The 16,421-nt window shown below is 34.0% G+C and overlaps 2 non-coding genes across 2 annotated transcripts; one reads left to right on the forward strand and one right to left on the reverse strand.

Annotated features, from left to right (window-relative positions):
- Positions 1-10: 10 nt before the first annotated feature.
- LOC140977932 (small nucleolar RNA R71) lies at positions 11-121 on the reverse strand. Its single transcript, XR_012175497.1, has one exon. It is a non-coding gene; the product is annotated as a small nucleolar RNA R71 (small nucleolar RNA).
- A 4,006-nt stretch (positions 122-4,127) lies between these two features.
- On the forward strand, positions 4,128-4,238 carry LOC140977899 (small nucleolar RNA R71). The gene has a single exon (XR_012175465.1). It is a non-coding gene; the product is annotated as a small nucleolar RNA R71 (small nucleolar RNA).
- Positions 4,239-16,421: the final 12,183 nt, after the last annotated feature.

Consider the following 16,421-nt stretch of genomic DNA (forward strand, 5'->3'; position numbering starts at 1 on the left):
CCCATAGAACAAACTCTTTTAAAAGACAAATTACTACTTTTTCTCAAAAACAAGGAGAAACATTTTATCAATGTTGGGATAGATATAAAGAATTACTTAATACATGCCCACATCATGGTTTTGAAACATGGAGAATAGTTTCTTACTTTTATGAAGGTCTAATACCTAAAGATAGGCAAATGATAGAATTCATGTGTAATGGAACTTTTGAAGATAAAAATCCAAATGAAGCTATGGAGTATTTGGATTTATTAGCAGAAAATGCTCGAAACTGGGATAATATAGGCACAATAGAATCACCAACTACTAAAATCAATAATTCAACAAATGGGGGTGGTATCTATAATCTTAAAGATGATATAGATATTCAAGCTAAACTTGCATCTTTAGCAAGAAAAATTGAGTCATTAGAAATGAAAAAGAGTGGTCAATTAAAAAGTATTCAAGAAATTGTTTGTCATATATGTGATACACATGATCATGCTACAAAGATTGTCCAACATTACCTTCATTTAAAGAATGTCTCCATGAACGAGCAAATTATGTTAACAATTATAAAAAACCAATACTAGATCCTTTTTCAACATCATATAGCCCTGGATGGAAAAATCATCATAATTTTAGTTGGAGGAATGATAATAATGCACAACTCTCAAAACAATATTTTAAAAATAACCAAAATCATCAAGGTTATATTTCTTATGTTACACCTCCAAGAAAAAACTTTGAAGATGAAATTCATGCATTTATCCAAAAGCAATAATCTATCAATATTCAAAACAGTCAATCTATTACTGATTTGAAAGAAACTCTTGCAAAATTTGCATCTGCACTTAATATTCATGAAAAAGGAAAATTTTCATCTCAACCTCAACATAATCCTAAAAATTAAAATCAAGAATTAAAAAATGAAAAAATTGATCAAATAAAATCTGTTATTACCGTTAGAAGTGGTAAAATAGTTAATGATCCATATAGTAATGAAAACAAGGATCATTTAAAATCAAAGAGTAAGGATGATAATACTGATACTTTTGAGAATGATGATACCTTAAATTCTAAAAATAATATGTTGAATGATAAATCATCTGAAATAGTAAATGAATCAAATAAACCTCCACCATTTCCTCATGCATTAACAAATCATAAAAAACAGAAAAATGATTCTGATATCTATGAAGTTTTTAAACAAGTAAAGATAAATATTCCATTATTAGATGCTATTAAACAAGTACCTTCATATACAAAAATTTTAAAAGATTTATGTACTGTAAAGAGAAAATTGCATGTGAAGAAGAAAGCATTCTTGGCTGAACAAGTAAGTTCTATTCTTCAAAATAATTCTAGTTTAAATCCACATATGAAGGAAGTTGTTAAGAATGAAGTATTAAAACTATTAGACGTTGGAATTATCTATCCAATCTCAGATAGTAAATGGGTAAGTCCAACACAAATAGTACCTAAAAAGTCATGCATCACTGTTATAAAAAATGAAAAAGGAGAGTTATTACAAACTAGGATTCCATCTAGTTGGCGTATGTGGATTGATTATAGAAAATTAAATGATTCAACTAGAAAAGATCATTTCTCACTACCATTTTTAGATCAAATTCTAGAAAAAGTAGCAGGAAATTCTTATTATTGTTTTCTTGATGGGTATTCGGGGTATTATCAATTACCTATATCATTAGAAGATCAAGAAAAAACTACTTTCTCTTGTCCTTTCGAAACTTTTGCATTTAAAAGAATGTCATTTGGTTTATGTAATGCTCCGGATACTTTTCAAAGATGCATGTTAAGTATTTTCAATGATATGATTGAAGAATTTGTAGAAGTTTTTATGGATGATATAACTGTTTTTGGAAACTCATTTGAAAATTCTCTTAAAAATCTAGAAGAAGTATTAAAACGATGTGAAGAAAAAAAATCTTGTTTTAAATTGGGAAAAATGTCATTATATGGTTAAATCTGGGATTGTGTTAGGTCATGTGATATCTGAAAAAGGAATTGAAGTTGATGTTATTGCTAATTTAACATCACCAAAAACTGTCAAAGAAGATCGATCATTCTTGGGTCATGCAGGTTTTTATAGAAGGTTTATAAAAAATTTTCAGCATAATATCTAATCCAATTTCGAATCTTTTAACAAAAGATACATAATTTGAATGGACTCAGAAATGTGAAAATTCTTTTAAAAAAATAATTAATCTTTTAATTAAATCACCCATTTTACAACCTCCAGATTGGTCTTTACCATTTGAATTAATGTGTGATGCAAGTGATTATGCTATAGGAGCTGTGTTAGGACAGAGAAAAGAAGGAAAACCGTATGCAATCTAGTATGCTAGTAGAACCTTAAATAGTGCCCAAATAAATTATCAACTACTTAAAAAGAATTACTTTCAGTAGTATTTGCATTAGATAAGTTTCGATCTTATTTAATTGATTCTACTACTATTGTGTACACTGATCATTCTGTCGTAAAATATTTATCAAATAAGCAAGACGCTAAGCCAAGATTAATACGGTGGATTTTATTGGTACAAGAATTTGATATTATAATTAAAGATAAAAAAGGAAAAGAAAATGTCGTAACCGATCATTTATCTAGAATAATGACTGAATCATCTCATAATGAAATACAATAAATGAAAATTTTCCAGATGATCAGTTGTTTTATGCCACTATTATGCCCTGGTTTGCTAACATTGCAAATTTTATTGTGACAAATAAAATGCCTTCTCATTGGAATTCACAGGATAAGAATAAATTCTTGATAGAAGTTAAAAAATTTTATTGGGATGATCCTTACTTGTTTAAGTATTGTCCTGACCAAATTTTTCGACAATGCATACCCGATAATGAAGTAAGTAATTTTATTAAATTTTGTCATTCTAAAGCATGTGGAGGTCATTTTTCATCCAATAAAACAGCTGCAAAAATCTTACAATGTGGATTTTATTGGCCGACTTTATTCAAATATACGCATTTATTTTGCAAATCTTGTGAAAACTGTCAGAAGATGGGATCAATTTCAAAATGAAACATGTTGCCTTCAAATCCAATCATAATTTTTGAAATATTCGATAGTTGGGGGATAGATTTTATGGGTCCAATTCCATTATCTTTTGGATATACGTACATTTTACTCGCTGTTGATTATGTTTCAAAATGGATTGAAGCAATTGCATGTAGAACTAATGATCATAAAGTTGTTATAAAATTTTTAAAAGAAAATATTTTTAGCCATTTTGGAATGCCTAAAGCAATAATTAGTGATGTGGGAAGTCATCTTATAAATAAATCATTTTTTTCTTTGTTAAGAAATATGGCATTACACATAAAGTTTCTACCCCGTATCATCCTTAAAGTAATGGTCAAGTTGAACTTGCAAATAGAGAAATAAAACAAATTTTAGAAAAAACGGTTAATCCAAATCGAAAAGATTGGTCTTCAAGATTAACTGATGCATTATGAACATATAGAACTGCATTTAAGACATCATTAGGGATGTCACCATATAGGTTAGTTTTTGGTAAGCATTGTCATTTAGCGGTTGAACTTGAACATAAAGCTTATTGGGCAATTAAAGCATTTAATATTAATTTAGATGATGCATCTAAATTAAGAAAGTTGCAATTAAATGAACTAGAAGAATTAAGAAATGATGCATATGAAAATTCAAAGATTTATAAAGATAAAACTAAAGCCTTTCATGATAAAAATATTATGAGAAAGTCATTTGAAATTGGACAATCTTTTGTAGCATGATCATGTGTATAACATATATGACAAACAATTTCTTGAATACTTTTTAATTGACCACTCTTTTTCATTTCTAATTACTCAATTTTTTTTGCTATAGATGCAAGTTTAGCTTGAATATCTATATCATCTTTAAGATTATAGATACCACCCCATTTGTTGAATTATTGATTTTAGTAGTTGGTGATTCTATTGTGCCTATATTATCCTAGTTTTGAGCATTTTCTGCTAATGAATCCAAATACTCCATAGCTTCATTTGGATTTTTATCTTCAAAAGTTCCATTACACATGAATTCTATCATTTGCCTATCTTTAGGTATTAGACCTTCATAAAAGTAAGAAACTATTCTCCATGTTTCAAAACCATGATGTGGGCATGTATTAAGTAATTCTTTATATCTATCCCAACATTGATAAAATGTTTCTCATTGTTTTTGAGAAAAAGTAGTAATTTGTCTTTTAAAAGAGTTTGTTCTATGAGGAAGAAAAAACTTTTTTGAGAAATTGTTGTTGCATTTCTTCCCATTATCTTATTGAACTTGATCTCAAATTTTGTAGCCATGTTTTAGCTTTATCTTTTAAAGAAAAAGGGAAAAGCTTTAATCGAACTATATCCATGCTACAATTTTGATCATTATAAGTGTTACAAACTTCTTCAAATTCGCTTAGATGTAAATATGGATTTTCAGAATCTAAGCCATGAAAATTTGGTAAAAGTTGAATAATTTGAGGTTCAAAGTTGAAATTAGATGCATCAGGAGGAAAAACTAAACAAGATGAGGCACTGGTTCTAATAGGGTTCATATGATGCCTAAGTGTTCTTAATTGATCATGTTCTTGATTATTATTATTATTATTGTTATCATTGTTATCATTATCTTGATTATTTGAATTATCATCCATGTTTAAATTATTTTCAGATACTCGAATAAGTCTACCACTTTTTTTTCGACTCCAAATACTTATACAAAAAAAAACAACACAATACTTATAAATAAAACATAATTAACAAATATAAACTTAATTTATACCTCCTTGGCAACAGCGCCAAAAAATTGCTACTACTTAAATTATAATTCACCCAAATGTAGGTTGTCTGCAAGTAATATATTTCGTAAGTACAAGATCGATCTACAGAGAGGTTATTTTAAGTTTAAATTGTTTAATTTATAGATTACCAAATTCAAGAACGAAGTTTACAAATTATAAATTTTGTCAAGGCTCGAGTATTTATTCTTGTTTATGCAATATTGTTTAACTAAAAGTAAAACAAAGGAAACCACCATAAATAATGGTTCCAAAAAAATTAAATATTTTAACACACACCTAATATAATATAGTTCCCACTATAGAAAATACCGAATTCACCGATATTTTATATGTGGTACATATGATTATATATATAACTATATAAATATATAACTGCATAAAGTAAATGTTAAATTAAATCATTATATGTCATTTAGAACAACCGGCAGAGCCACGCTATTGCCTAAATGAAATATATGATTTAATAAGTTAGTTGCGATAAAGTAAATGTTAGATGCGGAAAATAAAAGTTAGTTGCGATAAAGTAAACTTTAGATTCGAAAAATAAAAGTTAGTTGCGATAAAGTAACCGTTAGATTGTTAGATATTAGTATTAAATCATAATATTTCTTTTAGAACAACCGNTATGTATAATATAACAATAATAATTGATGAAATATTTATTGTATCAAAATTAAACAACAAATCAAGGTAACCATTTCAATGGTATCAAGTATTTGATGTAAATTGATAAAAACAAATAATTCATTTTTATACCTACAATAAAAAGAAATTAGCAAAATGAAAAGAAATAAAGAAAGAATATACAAAATATAAACAATCTTACTTCACCAAGAATTCATCCTCTTCACCTTGACACAATAGATTTAGCTTTCCATGAGCTTACTTTTGATCAACACTTAAAACATCACTCATAATTGGGAAAATGAAAAATATATTGGAACTTATAACTTTTATACACACTCACACTATATTTTACAATGAGATAGAATTATTCTCAAGCTAGCACAAGGCCTCTATTTATAGGCCAAATGAGAGAAAGGGTCAAAAATTTAATTAATGCAATGTAGTTGTAATAGTAGTCTTTGTCTCCTCCAACTTCAATTCCATGTCCCTTCTTTCAATGCTTTGTTCCACGACTTTAATCACCGAATTTGACTCTTCTCAAAACAGCAAACTTGTGGGGAATTGTCTGTAAATGAATTTGGTTACTTGGTTCACGTCATTTGGTTAAATATTGAAATAGTTATGATTTTTTTACTATATGCTGGTCATGGTGAAAGTAAATTTGTCCTCCTTTTGATATTTTCACAATTTGATCATCTTAACCAACTTTTTAGGCAATCATGTCTTCTGCAAAGTTGTAGATAATTTTTTAAGGATTCCAAACATGTTTGAATCACCTCCATTTGAATTTTTTAGCTTGAGTTATCATTATTTTACCAACACGTAGAATACCTGAAAATAAAACATATTTAGTAAGACATTTAAATATAAACAAACAATATTAAAATAACATAATTTTATAATTTTAATGAAACTTAAATTTTAAAATATAGGTTTTAACATATAATAAATTATTAATTTTAAGTTTCATCTGGCTCCCTATGAGGCACTGTATGGAAAGAAGTGCAGATCACCGATTCATTGGGATGAAGTCGGTGAGAGCAGAACTTGGTCCAAAAATTGTTCAGCAGACTGCAGATGTTGTGGTCAAGATCCGAGATAGGATGAAGACCTCCCAGAGTCTTCAGAAAAGTTATGCTGATAAGAGGAGAAGAGACCTCGACTTTGCCGTAGGCGATCATGTTTTTATAAAGATAGCACCTATGAAGGGTGTTATGAGATTTGGGAAAAGAGGCGAGCTCAGTCCGAGATTTATTGGGCCGTTTGAGATTCTTGACATTGTTGGGACACTAGCTTATCTGTAGTATTACCGCCGAATCTGGCTGGTGTACACAATGTGTTCCATGTCTCGATGATGAGGAAGTACCTAGCTAATCCTTCTCATGTTCTGTGCTATGAGCCGTTGCAGTTGGCTCCAGACCTGTCTTATGAGGAAAGACCTGTCCAAATCCTAGATAGGCAGGAGCGGAGACTTCGGAATAAGGTCACCAAGCTGGTCAAAGTCTGGTGGCTAAATCAATCAGTGGAGGAGGCCACTTGGGAGATCGAGGCAGATATGAGGAATCACTATCCAGAGTTGTTTGGTAAGATTTAATTTCGAGGACGAAATTTATATAAGTGGGGGAGGAACTATAGAGCCCAAATTCAGTACACGTATAACCCATGCAATTACTTAATTATTTAATCATTTATTTAAATTTGAGTTGAGTATTAACCATGCATGATTTATTTAAAATGCATTATTTTAAATTATTTATGTTTATGTGATGCACGTTAAAATATTTTTTCGAGTTTCATATTTTAGGCGATTATTCGAGGCGGGATTGAGGAAAAGAGGCCGGTGACGATTTTGGCGATTTTAGCGTGGTATTTTATTTTAAGTGAGGATTGAGACATTTTAAAAGATTTATTTTGTTTCACCATTTTAAAAGCTTAATTTAATTATTTGGTGATTTAGGAATTTAAAACCTTTATAATTTATCCTTGTTGTGTTTTAAATTGTAATTTGGGTTGGGTAGTAAATTCAAGGGGGATTAATATTTCAAGTAGTAATTTAATTAACATTTTTAATTAGTCAATTAAGTACTAATTTATCCCTAATTAACCCTAACACACGCACACACCCATTAACACACACACACCATCGGCTAAAACACACAACACACACCTACATATTTTATTTCATAATTTATTATTTTGTGAGAGAAAACCTAGGGTTCTTCCTCATACAGCAGCCGCCCCTATTCCTCTGATTTCCCAGCAAATTTTCGTTAGCTTTCTTCAAGGATTTTAGCGCCACGTTCGTCCCGGATCAATCCTCGCGCCATCTCCGCTTTGGTATCGCTGTATCGTGAGTTTTAATATCAAAAGGCACGTATAATCTGTTTTTCCTGCATCAATCATGTCATAGTATGCGTTGCGATGTATTTTGTATGAAAATTATGTGAATGTTGTGTAGAAGTTTGAGCAATCATGTTTAGATCACTTTTGAAACCATTTTTGGTTCTAAAATCACGTTTTTACTGTCTTTTTAAATACTGAGATTTTTTGGTCATGATTATGAGAAAATGTTCAACATATGAAACGTAGAAATTTTTAATACCTTCGATTTGATATAAAACTCAAAATATTCGGATACAAATTGAGCGAGTTATGGCTATTTTTGTAGGACTACTCAAACTGCGTTTTCTGAAAATTATGCTATTGATGTGTTCTTGAAGTTTATTGTTGCAGGCTTCATTGGGAACCTTCGGGTGACTGCTGCTGTGCTTAGGTATATGGAGTATGAGTTTGAGATGAGTTTTGATGCTTCGTTTTGTGTCGATAGTCATTGATTGCATTAGAAGTCATAGGAATTGTTTGTTGTCAACGTGTCACATTCACGGGTTTTGTTGCGCTGTTCGTGGTGTATCCCTGCTTTTGGGCGTTGGGTGTGGTTTGAATCACTGCATTAGAGTCATAAGATGTGTCTCGTTACATCGGTTTGAGTCGTTGGAGCATTACTTTTCAAATTGCATAAAAAATGGGTTATTTTGGTTCCTAGTATGCAGGATTAGCGCCGCAGCGCCCGACCTGCGCAAGTCTAGCGCCGAGGCACTGCCTTTGTGGTGCCGCAGCGTAGCGTCGCAGCACAGTAAGCCCAGCACCTAAGCACTTGAGCATGACTTTTAAACCACTATTTTAGGCTCATGTCTTCTATGTTTTGGGAAATGTTCATACATCATTTTAGGATTTGTTGCGGGAGTTGACGTCATGGTTTAGTACAATGATTAAAAGAGGTCAAGTCTCGAGCAATTTAGAACGCCATGAGAAAATTGTCATTTTGGGTGGTGAACACGATTATTATGTCTAAGTATAGAAATTAAGTGCTTGAAATCTTGTTAGTATGCGCAGCAGTGGCCCCAAGCAAGATCCAACGAATCCCTCAACGCCAAGTAAGTATGTTCGACGTGCAAAGAAAATACTTTTAAGTTTTGAGGTATGCTAAATGTCTTGTGACCAAATTATGTATGGAGTTGGAAAGCGGTAAAGCATGACCAGGGACCAACCCACCCAGTTAAAGCATGAACGGGTTTATATCAAGATTGGAAAGCGTTAAATCATGAACGGGGACCAATCCGCCCGTTAAAGCATGAACGGGGATCTCACGTATGTGGCAGTGGATTTTTCCCTGTCAGCCCAGTACTGTGGTTTAGTCTGATCAGGCGATTTATGTTATGGGTCACTTGCTTTGAAACATGCCTCTACGCAAATTGATGAAGTTATGTATGTACAAGTATGCAAGCATGTTTACGAAAAGTTTTCACATTATGGCACTTCTATGTTATGTATGTATGTTCAAGTTTAATTGCAAGTCCAAGTTTTACGTATGTACGCTCTATTTTGAAGTTGCATTTGGTTTTATTACGTAATACTCGTTACTTCTAGTCTATACGTGTTGAGTCTTTAGACTCACTAGACTTGATCGATGCAGGTGAGGATGATTTTGAGTAGACTAGGGGTGGGGACCAAGGAGCTGGCTTGGACTGAGCGGAAGTGTTGGAAACTTAATTTCGGTTGTTTGACAAATCATTTATCTATTGGACAAACTGATCAAGTATTCACATTAAGCAACGTGCCTAACTGAAGTATCACGTGAGGTATCAAGGCAACCGAATCCAGCCGAACTGAACTTTCGAAGTTAACTGACTGATCAGTTGGAAACTGATCAGTTGAACCTAACTGGATTCTTGAAGACAGCTGACTGATCAGTTGATTCACTCAGCACAAGCTTATCAGCTACTTTCATCAGATGATCGCTCAGCCTTAACATGTCATCAAATGAAAGGGATGTTCAACCGACATCAGTACAAGCAGACTGCAACTCGTAGTGGAACGCCGCATTTCAGAGTCTACAGTGTACGATTGTCAAAAGAATATTTACGTGGCAAATCAACGGATATAAAATTCAAATATTATATCAAGTTACCGTTGGAAGAGAAGCCTATAAATAGGCGAACAGAGCAGCTGAAGCACGATACACAAGAACTACTATTTTACTCAAGCTGTTACTCTACTGAATTCAAAAAGCTCACTTTTACTAAGTTCTATCGGTAGCATTCAAGGCTACCGTCTTTGAGCTTGTTAGCACACTGTAATCTCTGTTATATTGTTAAGTTGTGCTAAGATCAGTCACGAACTGAAATAGCCTGTTGTAACTAAGAGTTTCAGTTGTGTCATTGATAAGACCAAACTGAAGTGGGTCAGTACAAACATTGTATTCGATCAAAGTCTTTTAGTAGAAATCCTATATTCGTGATAGAAAGGGTGACGTAGGAGTTATTCCATTCTCCGAACATGCAGAAACAAATCGCGTGCTTTTTACTTCAGTTACCTTTTATTTTAGTTATTCTATCTTTCATTTAGTTTACTTCCGTAGCTGTTTTCTCTGTTAAACTGATTGTTATCGACTTACGAGATATTAAGTTTCAGTTTGTCATTGAACTGAACTCAACCTACGAAAAACGAACATAATCTGTGAGTGTTTATTCAACCCCCCTTCTAAACACATTTCACTTATTAACCGATCCTTTCAAGTGGTATCAGAGCGGTTATATCTCGTCTCAGAATATCTACACTTTCAAACTGATCATTATGTCTTCCTTCAACAAGATCCCTATGTTTTCCAGAGAGGACTTCGATGACTGGAAAATAAGAATGCAGGCTCACTTAGCTGCACAAGATGATGACATGTGGTACGTTATCACTGACGGACCGATGAAGATTCTGAAAGCCAATACAGCAGTGGCTATTACTGAAGGGGCACCTCACCGTATTGAAAAGCCCAGAGATGAATGGACAACAGAAGACAAAAGAAAAGCAAATCTGGATAATGTGGCAAAGGATATACTGTACAAGACACTGGACAAAGTAACCTTCAGCAAGATCAAGATGTGTAAGACAGCTAAGGAGATTTGGGAAAAGTTGATCCAGCTGTGTGAAGAAAACGAACAAACCAAAGAGAATAAACTTTCTGTTGTTGTGCAGAAGTTTGACAACATCAAGATGATAACTGGAGAATCGATGCATGAGTATGATGAGAGAGTCAGCTGCATCATCAATGAACTCAATGTACTTTGAAAGGTATATACCAACAAAGAAGTTGCATTAAAAATAATCAGAGGTCTTCCCAAGGAGTGGGACGTAAAGACCATGGCAATGAGGGAATCCAAGGATCTGAACAGAGTTGAGCTTCATGATCTATTCGCTGATCTGAAAGCCTATGAGTTTGAGCTTCGAACTCGAGAAGGAGAGCCTTCTACTCCAGCAGTCACAACTGCATTAGCTGCTGTCAGAACAGAACGAACTGGTTCAGTCGAGAAGTCTGCTGATCAATTGAGCAATGATGCTATGTCATTGTTTATTAAAAAATTCGGAAGATTCATGAGAAGAAATCAAGGGAACTTCCTGAAGAATTAACAGAGAAATAATTCTAAAGAGGAATCAAATGGCTGCTACAACTGTGGCAAACCCGATCACTTCATTGCTGACTGTCCCAAACCCAAGAAGGACAGTCAGGGCTCAATTGAAAGAAGAAAGAAGCCATATGAGCATAGAAAGAGATCCAAAGATGATAAGAAGTTTTCCAGGAAGAAGCATGAGGTACTCCTAGCTGAAGAAAGTAAATCTAAATGGGCAGAAACTGAAAGCGAGGAGTTAGAATCAGAAACCTCATGCAGTTCCAGTGATGGTGAAGAGGAAGTGAAGTGTCTAATGGTTGGTGATACAGAAGAGGAGTCAAGCAGTCAATAGGTATTTGACTTCAGCTCAACTGACTTCACTAAGGAAGAACTTATTTCAACTCTTCATGACATGGTTAATGAGTATCATAAGTTTGCCTTATCGTTTGAAAAGGCTAGAGCAAAGCAAACTGATCCCATAGACAATAAAACTAAAACTGATGAATCAGTTGATGTGTTGAGTCGGAAAAGGGAGATTGCTGAGCTCAATGCTGAAAAAAGCAGGAATCAATCAATGATTCAAAAGTTGACGCTTTAGAATACAAAGCAAACTGAGCTCATTCAGGCTTGGAACAAATCATCTGTTGTATTAACTGAAATGCAGAACTCACAGAAATCAGTTACTGATAAAACTGGTTTAGGGTTCAGCACCCAAGATGAAATGATTCCCAATGATACTCGACCAAAACTGAATTTAGATAAAGGGAATTACATTCACTTTGTCAAATCAGTTATGGTATAAGAACAAGCTGAGCCAAGTACACTGGTTGAACAGCCTACTGAAAGTACGAACAAGGCTAGCAGATATGGTATTGGTTATAGCCCAAAAGTTTCAACTAACTCACATAGTCAGTCATCAAAAAGATTCAGCAGGAAATATTCAAATGGCTACTCCAATTACTATAACAGCATGCTGGTTCAGAAAAGATATCGGCTGAACAATAAGTCGAACAAAGCTAAATCACATGTTGTATCATCTGCACACTACACACCAAACACACACAAATCAAGAAAAACCATTTGGAATACAGCAACTGGACAGTCAGTCAGACTAATCCAAGTCTGGGTTCCTAATGGATTAATCAGTTTAGGACCCAAATAGAAAAGAGTACCAAAAATTATATCTTGTGTGTGATTGCAGGTAACAGGTACAATTAGGAATCAATCTGGTACTTGGATAGTGGATGCTCACGACACATGACAGGAAATGCAGATATGATATCTCAACTGATCAAGTACACTGGACCAAACATCAGTTTTGGAGATAATTCCAAAGGTAAAACTGTGGGTAAGGGTAAGCTTATTCATGGTAACTTTACGATTAATTATGTTTTATTAGTTGAGAATCTCAAGTATAATCTGATTAGCATCAGTCAATTATGCGATAACGGATTCTCAGTTCAGTTTGACAAACACTCTTGTTCAGTCAAAGACACAACTGATGAGGTTATTCTAACTGGCAAACGGTGTTGAAACACTTACAAAGTCAGTTGGAATGATCAACCTTATGCACCAGTATGTTTCATTGCTTCAAAAATTTCTAAAAACTGGTTGTGGCATAAGAGATTGAACCACTTGAACTTTAAATCCATTGCATATCTGAGTAACCACGATCTTGTAACTGGTTTGTCCAAAATGGACTTTGTCAAAGATAAAATTTGTTCAGAATGCCAGTTTGGTAAACAAGTAAAATCTTCTTTTAAAAAGAAGGGCCGTAAATCTTCTTCCCAATGCTTAGAACTATTACATATGGATCTTTTTGGTCCAATACCAATCATGAGCTTAGGAGGAATGAAATACACCTTGGTGATTGTGGATGATTTTTCAAGATTTACTTGGGTTGTTTTTCTCAAATCCAAAGACCAAACTGCTGCACAACTGATAAAGCTTTTCAAAAGATTATGAAATGAAAAATAAGTAGGAATTGATAGAATCAGATCTGATCGAGAAACTGAATTCATCAATCAAAGACTTTCAAATTTTTTAGATAAAGCTGGAATTAAGCATGAGCTCTCAGCAACCAGAACTCCTCAGCAAAATGGTGTAGCTAAAATGAGAAACCGGACGCTTAAAGAAGCTGCTAGAACAATGCTTGCTGATTCAGGCGTTTCTCAAAGGTTTTGGGCAGAGGCAGTAAACACTTCGTGTTGTACTCAGAACAGATCGATGATTAATAAGAATAATATGAAAACACCATATGAGATCTGGTATGGAAGAAAAAGTGTGGTCTCCTACTTTAAAATATTCGGCTGCAGATGTTTTATTCCCGATAATGGTAAAAATCATTTAAAAACCTTTGATGCAAAATCTGCAGAGGGAATATTTCTTGGATATTTTTCAGTTAGCAAAGCATATAGAGTTTTCAATAAAAATTCATTGAATGTTGAAGAATCTATCCATGTGGTTTTTGAGGAAAACGCTCTAACTGATAAGCCAACTGATCCAGTTGAGCTAATTGATAGACTTACAGAGATCAGTTTGGAGGATGAAGATGAAGAAGACAATCATATCAATCACAACAACCTTCAAACACCAGAACCAGAAGTATTAGAACAACCAGTTGAACAGGAAGCTATTCCTGATGTTCAGTTGGAGGAGCTTATCGAGAGTATTCAACTGCCAACTGATGAAACTCCAACTGATACAGAAGCAGTTACCAACCTGGATACAACAAACATTGAACTCAAATGGAAGAAATCACATCCTCCAGAATTGGTGATAGGTAATCCATCTGATCCGGTAAGAACAAGAAATCAGATGCTTAATTTATTTATTCATTCAGCTTTCGTATCACAATTTGAACAAAAGAAAGCTGATGAGACTCTTGCTGATCCAAACTGGATAAATACAATGCAAGATGAGCTAAATGAATTTACCCATAACAATGTCTGGAACTTAGTTCCAAGACCACTTTCAAAAACTATTATAGGTACAAAATGGGTATACAGGAACAAACTGAACGAGGATGGTTCAGTTGTGCGCAATAAGGCGAGACTGGTAGCACAAGGATATAGGCAGGAAGAAGGAATTGACTATGATGAAACATATGCCCCATTTGCAAGACTGGAAGCCATCCGAATATTCCTTGCCTATGCATCATTCAAGAACTTCAAAGTCTATCAGATGGATGTGAAGAACACATTTTTAAACGGTCAGCTACAAGAAGAAGTTTATGTAGAGCAATCTCCATGTTTCATCAATCATACTTTTCCTGATCATGTCTACCATTTGAACAAAGCCTTATATGGTCTGAAACAAGCTCAAAGAGCTTGGTATGAAATGCTTTCAAAATTCCTAACTGATCATGATTTTTCAGTTGGATCAGTTGATAAGACCTTGTTCAAATTCTCTAAGAATGATCATATTCTACTTGTTCAAATTTACGTTGATGATATTATATTTGGTCAACTAACCTCAAATTATGAGAGAAGTTTGCTAAGTTGATGCAGGACAAATTCAAAATGAGCATGATGGGTGAACTGGCATTTTTTCTTGGACTGCAAGTGAAGCAACTGGAAACTGGTATCTTTATCAGTCAGACCACATATACGAAGGAACTGCTTAAGAAATTTGGCATGGAATCATGCTCAGCAGCAAGCACTCCCATGAGTTCATCAGTCAAACTAGACAATGATCAAGGGGGAATATCAGTTGAAACGACATTATACAGAGGTTTAATAGGTTCATTATTGTACCTAACTGCTAGTCGTCCTGATATTGTATTTGATGTATGCATGTGTGCTCGATTTCAAGCAAATCCTAAGCAATCACATTTCTCAGCCGCCAAAAGGATTTTAAAATATCTTAAGGGCACACAAAATCTTTGGCTGTGGTATTCTAAAGACTCATCTTTTAATTTAGTTGGATATTCATATGCAGATTATGCACGATGTAAACTTGATCGAAAAAGTACAAGTGGATCATGTCAGTTTCTAGGAGACAGACTGATCTCTTGGTTCAGCAAGAAGCAAACATCCATAGCTACTTCCACAACTGAAGCAGAATATCTTGCTGCTGGAAGTTGCTGCGCTCAACTGCTCTGGATTCAGCAACAACTGAAAGACTATGGAGTTATCGCCTATATTTTGTGATAATACAAGCACAATTGCTATCACGTATAATCCAGTTCTTCACTCAAGGACCACGCACATCGATGGCAGGCGTTACTTCATCAGAGATCATGCCCTGAAGAAGGACATCAGACTGGAATATGTATCAACTGAGCAGCAAGCAGCGGATATCTTCACCAAACGACTACCCGAGACTAAGTTTTCTTACTTTCGCAACATACTTGGTTTAATGGACTTATCTTAGTTAATTCTCCATGATTATATCTCAGTTGTTGATATATTTGTGCTATTCTTGGCTGATGTTAGCTTGTCAGTTTGTTATTATGATTCAGTTAGTCATTTTTTTTAGATTAACTATTGCAGAAAAATAAAAGACAACACTGAAACAAAATGAATCTTTATTTAAAGAAATTGTTGCGGATTACATCAAAGTATTTTTTCTCAACAAAAGCTCTCCGTTTTTTCATCCAACCGGATACTTCGCCAGTTGCAGTCTTCAGAAAAATATCAGAAACAGTTATTCGCTCCAGAATAGTCCTCTCCTTGTAGAGCATTAGCTGGTAGAGATAACTATCCTCAAAGAGGTTCACCGTCTCGGTGACGTGCAAACGCTCTCTATATTTGTTCAACTTCGCCAACAATCTACGAGTGTTCGCCTCTCCACATTCATAGAGAAACTGAAGTCCCTGCAGCTCCTCCTAGAAGCGAAGAATTTTTTGAAAAACTTCATCCTCTATATCAATTTTCTGTTTATCATGAGCAGTGATCATAAACTCTTCAGCCATATCTGGAAGTCTCGAGCTACTTGCACCTGCCATATTATCTGCTGAATATTCGTAACTGATGTGTTTGATACTAACTGAGCCACTTTTATTTATAGTGCAGGGTCAAGGAAGATGAAAGGGCTC

Source organism: Primulina huaijiensis, chromosome 5 (genome assembly GCF_012295235.1).
Source record: "Primulina huaijiensis isolate GDHJ02 chromosome 5, ASM1229523v2, whole genome shotgun sequence".
NCBI classification, from domain to species: domain Eukaryota; kingdom Viridiplantae; phylum Streptophyta; class Magnoliopsida; order Lamiales; family Gesneriaceae; genus Primulina; species Primulina huaijiensis.